This window comes from Equus asinus, chromosome 26, assembly GCF_041296235.1.
Source record: "Equus asinus isolate D_3611 breed Donkey chromosome 26, EquAss-T2T_v2, whole genome shotgun sequence".
NCBI classification, from domain to species: Eukaryota; Metazoa; Chordata; class Mammalia; order Perissodactyla; family Equidae; genus Equus; species Equus asinus.
In genome coordinates, this window is record NC_091815.1 from 39,387,189 (window position 1) to 39,393,961 (window position 6,773).

A 6,773-nucleotide genomic window follows, 5' to 3' on the forward strand; every position below is an offset into this window, starting at 1 on the left:
AACTATTACATGATGAGTGTCAAATATTAGAATTGACATCTTCTTTGAGACTTTGGTCAACTTTGGTTACCTGGATCTCTTTCCTGAACTTTCACTGTTCTTTTTCTTTTCTCTCTTTTTCTCTTTTTGTCTTATTCTATGTCTTTTTTTTTAAAGATTTTATTTTTTCCTTTTTCTCCCCAAGCTCTCAGTACATAGCTGTATATTCTTAGTTGTGAGTCCTTCTAGTTGTGGTATGTGGGACGCTGCCTCAGCATGGCTTGATGAGCAGTGCCATGTCTGCACCCAGGATTCAAACCAACGCAACACTGGGCCGCCTGCAGTGGAGCACGTGAACTTAACCACTTGGCCACGGGGCCAGCCCCCTTATTCTATGTCTTGAGATCTTGGCTTTGTGACCTCTCTGGTCTCTGCCATCTCAAGAACACAGGTACCAGTATAGATCTTGGTGGCCAGTTAAATAGACTGCAGTTCCAAGATGCAATCTCTTTGCCTGGCTGAGTCAGCTCTCGGGGGAGTTTGTCATAAGAGGTCCCAGTCCACAGGGGACCTTTGTCATCTCAACCTTCAGGGCTTGTTAATGCTGGAAAAATCCCATTCCAGTAGCATCTGCCCAGGATCACGGATTAGTGGGTTTGTGACTGGAGGCATGCCAAGTTCCCATGGGAGACCAAAAACATCGTTTTCATTACACCATCCTTACCCCCTGTGCAAGGAAGGCCTTTGATTTCTTAGATCATTTTTGGGAATAAACTTTCTGGATTTTGTGAAGGCCACTTCTTTTGTACCCTCTTTTGGGGAAACCTCTTATGTCCATGTTTAAGCCATAAAAGGCTTCTTGGTTTGAGTCACTACTAAGATCCTACTTTCAATGGTCAGATGATGGATCCCTTAAGTTGGAAAAACTTCTAAATTGAAAGAACTTTTAGAGGCCTCTCATCATAAACAAATTTTTATTTATTTATTTATTTTTCTCTTTTGAGGAAGATTAGCTCTGAGCTAACTACTGCCAGTCCTCCTCTTTTTGCTGAGGAAGCCTGGCCCTGAGCCTACATCCATGCCCATCTTTCTCTACTTTATATGCGGGATGACTGCCACAGCATGCCTTGCCAAGTGGTGCCATGTCTGCACCCGGGATCCGAACCGGCAAACCCCAGGCTGCAGAAGCGGAATGTGCACACTTAACCGCTGCACCACCGGGCCGGCCCCATAAACAACTTTTTAATTGTCACCTATGAAAAGAACAAATTAAAAGGAAATACAAAGGAATAACAACTAGCCTTAAGAATTTAATCAAATTTGGGGTCTCATTGTCCTCTCATGGTCTTACAGATGCTGATAAAAGCATTAAGTTAATTAAAAAGGAATAAAAACAGCTTAGGAGAGGATCCAGGAATTCCTCAACAAGTTGGAATTTTTTAAAAGGGTTTTCAGGAAGTAAGGTAAATAAAGCAAATATTAAACGAGAGGGAAAAAAGAGGGATCAGAGAGGGAAGAGCCATGTGACGAATGCCGGCAGCATGGCAATCCTTAGGTGATTATTAAAAAATGGGATGAATAGAATGGACATTAATGGGATTAACAGAAAAGTTTTAATACAGCACTGACTAAGGTTGGGTGGGCCAAAGTGACCCCTGTCTGGTCCCTCACCGTTAAAGGGCCCCAAACAAGTCAGCTCTATTTAACCAGTTAGTAGAAATTTAAAAAGGTGGAAGGCAGAGATAACAATGAGAAACTTGAGCAACAAGCGCTGGAGGCAACAGAGAGGCCTGTCAATCAACTGAAAGATTAACAGGAGGACCAGGGTCCCTGGGCTCAACCTCTCTCTGGGGACTCAAATTCTCTTGCACAGAAATGGGTAAAATAAGCAGGAGATGGAGAAGAGAAGTTTCTGAGCCTCTTGACACGGGAATCCCACAAGCTGTGGTACCAAACCTACTGGTGGGACCCTGACTCAGGCTGCATTTAGATTGAGAAAAGGTAAAAGTGTAAATGTTGATAAGATTATAAAAGCAAAAATGTTTATTTTTAAATTTTTGTGATTGATGTCCCATTGGCTTATAACTGTGTAAATTTAGGGTGTATATTTCAGTTTCCGTATAGACAGTGTGTTCACTACCAATACACTGTATTTCATCCGTCACCATACATATGCGCCCCTTTATCTTTTACCTGCCCCCACCACCTTCCCCTCTGGTAACCATTCATCTGTTCTCTTTACTTGTATGTTTGTTTATCTTCCACATGAGTGAAATCATATGCTATTTGTCTTTCTCTGTCGGACTTATTTTGCTTGACATAAGACCCTCAAGGTCCACCCATGTTGTCACAAATGGTACAATTTTGTCTTTTTAATAGCTGCACAGTATTCCATTGTACACACACACACACACACACACACACACACACACACAATCTCACATCTTTTTTATCCCTTCATCCATTGATGGGCATTTGTTTTGCTTCCCCGTCATGGCTATTGTGAATAATGCTGCAACGACCATAGCAGTGCATAAACCTCTTTGAATTGTTGATTTTGTGACTTTGGATAAATACTCAGTAGTGGAATAGCTGGATTACATTGTCTTTCTATTTTAAATTTTGTGACAAATCTCCATACTATTTACCATAGTGGCTGCACCAGTTTGCTCCCCAAGCAGCAGTGCATGAGGGTTCCCTTTTCTCCACATCCTCTCCAATACTTGTTATTTCTTGTCTTGTTAGTTGCAGCCATTCTTAAGGGAGTGAGGTGGTATCTCATTGGAGTTTTGATTTACATTTCCCTAGTAATTAGTGACGTTGAACATCTTTTCACCTGCCTGTTGGCCATCTTTTATATCTTCCTTGGAAAAATGCTATTTTGGTAACTATAGCTTTGTAGTATATTTTGATTTCAGGGAGTTGTGATACACACGTTTTCACTCTATACAGGTCTTGTTTCTACTGTTTATCAAATCAATATATCTATTGGGTCACATTCAAATTTTCACTTAACTGATAACTTCCATTACACACTAAGTTGATCTTACAGAAAATAAAAAGGAAAACATTTAGAAATTGATCTGATAGTTCAGAATATATTAATTGGGACAGAAATATAGACATGTTCCAAAGGAAATGATCATGACAATATTAAATATTAGAAATGTGATTTGCCCTTGTAAATGTTCTTAATTTGTTTTCATAATTCATGAACTGTTCCGTATTTTTCTGCTACACTTTCGTACCACATTGGTAACAAACAGAAATGCTCCTAGCTACGGCGATGAGCACAGAGAAGTTTTCTCTGAGCGTGTCTGCAGCCAGCACTTCATCTGACTTGCCCTGGCCTCACTGGAGGACTAGCAGAGCCCAGATTCATCACAAGACAGATTCTCAGGAACCTCTGATCAGCCAAAACTGGATCTGAGGAGCAAAAAGTGAACCTAGATGCTCCGCAGCAGAAATTTTAATGAACGTAAAAATAGGGCATCCATCGCTAATGTGTTAAAAGGAAATGATCCCAATATCCATATCCAGCAAATCCCTTCCATGTAACCTAGGGCCCCCCAAGGGGACAGTCCAAGGCACAGCTGGCTGAGCAGAGATCTCCATTTCTCAAACCCACAGAGCAGAAGCCAAGTTTGCAGAGAGTAGGATGACCCCTTGTTGATTAACAGATTCCCTGAAAATGCCCACATCCCATTCTTTGCTTGTCCCCACATCCCAGCTCCCTGTACTGTTGGTCACAGGTGAACTGAGTGGAGCTCAGGACACAAATGGCATGGATGAATCTCCCCGCATAGGTCCTCCAATTCTGTTTGAGATACCCACCGTGGACACTCCTCAGGTGCTCAGAAATGATGAGGTGGCTGTTGGCTGCGGCAACATCCAAGGTCATATCCACCGTGGGCAGAAACTTACGCAAATCAGCACGTACATACGCTATATACCACTCTTCATGTCTGCTGCAAAGGCCCAAATATGTCACTCACTTTCCTTCTTTAACTCGACACTTCTTCCCTAATCAGAGTTTTCCTGGAAAAACCTCCCTGGTGCCTTGATTAGACCAACTTTTATATGTAGAATAAATGATTTTACCTGAAAATCGTCCCTCTTAGCATCATAGGTATTCTCTGTGCATTAAAGTTATTTAATTATTTGATTAAAGATTTTTCTTCTCTTTGCCACATAACAAACCTGGAAAAAAGTACATAACAAACCTGGGAAAAGAATGAGAATGTTGTTCATTCTCAGATTATACAAAGTAACAGAGATTCTGTCAAAATATAGGCAGCAAATAAATATTTGGAATGATGGAAAATATTGTACTTATTACAGAATAGTATTGAAATATTAAAGGTTTTCTTTCCTTGTTTTTCTCTTGCAGTTATCTTCCTCATCTACTGTTGTCGGATAGACAATTGCATTCCAGGCCTCTTCTTTCCTAGAGCTGTAACAGAGTATTAAACAGAAATGCTAGGAGTCTTGAGAGGACATTTATTAACTCTGGACAGTCAAGATAGGGGAAGGGATTCCCAAGGACATGAGTAGGGATGAGCTGGGATCATGGCAGCAACTTAAAGTGGTAGTGCTCAGAGGGGCAGGTAAATTACAGAAGAATGACTGTGTCTATTGGCTACATCTCCAGGTGACCCTCATTATGAGGATGGGGGCGTAGAGTTGCCTGTCCTGACATGACCACGTGCATGGAGCCAATGGAGCCTCTGAAATCAACTGTCTGGATCAAAGACCAAATGCTTTACTTGCCTCCCTTATAATACAGCTCTTGGAGAGATGCTCAGATTTTCTGACTATCAGAGAGGAACTGTCAATTCTTAAAGTTTCTGGGACAGGTTTCACCATCCCTAATTCAGATTTGCATGGAATAAGAAGTAAACTCTCTTAGAAAACAAACCAATTTGTTTCCTTCACAATGAGCCTGGGCGGCCTGTTCTGGCTTCCTGACTTTAGCTCATCAGACCTGCACCTGAGCCGTGATGATTCGCCTTACCTCAGAGCTGTGAGCCTGGATCACGCATGATTCTCTGAGTTCTGGGTCAGGGAGGAAGCACAGGCTGCAGTGCTCAGGTGCAGTCTGCAGCAGGATTTAAATCTACAGTCACGACCACATGCGCTTTACTGCCCTTTGCCTGGGGCTTGAGGTGGGGAGCATTCACTGCCCACACTCACTGGGGATTAAAATCACTTGGGAGCTTTTAAACTGCAGGTTACTGGATCGCACCATCAGAGGGAGTCAGAATCAGTGGGTGCAGGGCCTTGGTACCCAAAGTGTGACCCATAAACTAGCACCCTCACCACCGCCAGGGCTCTCATGTGAAAACCAGATCCACAGGCCAGCCCAGAGCAGTGAATCAGAATCTGCTTTGAAACAAGATTCTCAAGGGATTTAAATACGCTAAAGTTTGAGAATCATTTTTCGAGGCCAGTGTCACCCAAAGAAACACAATGTGAGCCCATTTTTAAATTTTCATTTTGTTCTACACATAGCAAAAAAAGTAGTAATATGAATTGGGTATAATAGATCTTAATAATGCATTTTAATTTAATCCAGCATATCCAAAATCTGATTTCTACTTGTGTCAATAGTGAAGTTTCAAGTGATCAATAGCTGTCAGTGGCTATCTGAAACATTGCCTAGTGTAGTTCTAGGGCATGACCTAAACATTAAATTTTCTTAAAGTCTACAGATGGTTCTAATCTATACTTACAGGGAAGAATAACTTTTTTTTTTGAAAGAATAAAAACTCCACGTTAGAATTTAGCAAATGCCTTATTTAATGCAGAGCTTTTCAAAAGTTGCTTTTTCCAGGGCCCTTTGTGGGTTGGGGCAGGGTGTACGGATGCCTCACTATGAAACTTCCACATCCTTGGGTTCATCTGGAGAACGACTCTCAGCTGGGGCTCTAACTCCTTATCTTTGACACCAGTGCCCCCAGCTGGATACCAGGCCTGATGTCCTTCTTCTGAGACCACAGAGCAGAACGGGCACAATAAACCCTCCCCATTGGGCTCCTTCTGCAGTGAATTGATGCACTGGAGGCAGCAGACAAACCCACATTTCAGGTACATGGTTTTTTCAAGATAAGTCATGTAGCCAAGACATCTGCTTGCTTCACTGAAGTGTGTAGCCATGCACACTGCCTGGAGAAAAATGTGCATGGTGGAGGAATTTCAGTGAGTTGCCTGGATATTAGTCCTTGGGACACTTTCATCTTTACATGCACAGTGATTTGCAATCTCTACTACTAGGTAAAGGAGATACTGAACACCTGGTTTAAAATGCTGGTTGGAATGAAGGACATGATTCATCCTTGGGCTTCAAGTTAGGTGGTGAGAGGGTCTATATTATAGCTGAGCTGTCAATGTGACGGCCTCCAGCCACAAGTGGCTACTGAGCCCAAGAGGTGGGCTTATCTACATTGAAATATGTTTACAAGACGAAGACTCAATTTTGAAGACATGTTGAGAAAAGAGAATAGATTTTGACTGAGAGATTCTATTTCCTGGAGAACTTTCATAAATTGTTTACATTTTGAAATGATTACATTTTTCCTATAAAATTAGATTTGTTTGAGTATATTTTGTTTGTTTGGCTACTAGAAAATAAATTTGGAATTGCATATGTTGGTCTTCTTTTACTCTACTGCACAGCACTGGTGTAGATCCAGAACCCCTCCATCTCCTCCAGCTGTCCAACTTGCATGTGGCAAAAAACTCATAGTAGAAGTTGAGAGGTACAATAAATCCATGGCTGAGACTCCATTCACCAT

At 41.7% G+C, this 6,773-nt stretch overlaps 1 pseudogene; it reads right to left on the reverse strand.

Moving 5' to 3' along the window:
* Positions 1–3,597: 3,597 nt before the first annotated feature.
* LOC139042156 (ret finger protein-like 4A) lies at positions 3,598–6,093 on the reverse strand (annotated as a pseudogene).
* Positions 6,094–6,773: the final 680 nt, after the last annotated feature.